Below are 441 nucleotides of genomic sequence, written 5' to 3'. Positions count from 1 at the left end.
AAAAAAAAAGGGGGAAAAGAAAGAAAAAAAAGGGGGGGGAAAAAAAAAAAAAAAAAGGGGGATTTAAAAAAAAAAAGAAGGGAAGAGAGGGGAGAGGGGAGGAGAAGAGAAAAAGGGGAAAAAGGAATTTTTTTTTAAAAAAAAAAAAAAAGGGGGGAAAAAAAGGGGGGAAAAGGGGAAAAAAAGGGGAAAAGAAAAGAGGCAGAAAAGGGGAAAAAGAAAGGGAAAAAAGGGGGAAAAGAGAAAGAAAAGAAATGGGAAGAAAGAAGAAAAGAGAAGAAGAAGAAGACAAAAGGGGAGAGAGAAAGAGAAGGGAGAGAGAGATGAGAGAAGAAGAGAGAGAATAGAGAGAAGAGAGAAGAGAGAGAAGAACATGAGGCAGAGAAAGCCCGACGACGACAGACGGACGAAGACAAAGCAGACAGACGACAGAAAGGGGGA

Source organism: Penaeus monodon, chromosome 30, assembly GCF_015228065.2.
Source record: "Penaeus monodon isolate SGIC_2016 chromosome 30, NSTDA_Pmon_1, whole genome shotgun sequence".
NCBI classification, from domain to species: Eukaryota; Metazoa; Arthropoda; class Malacostraca; order Decapoda; family Penaeidae; genus Penaeus; species Penaeus monodon.
Note: the sequence above shows the minus strand (reverse complement) of the source record.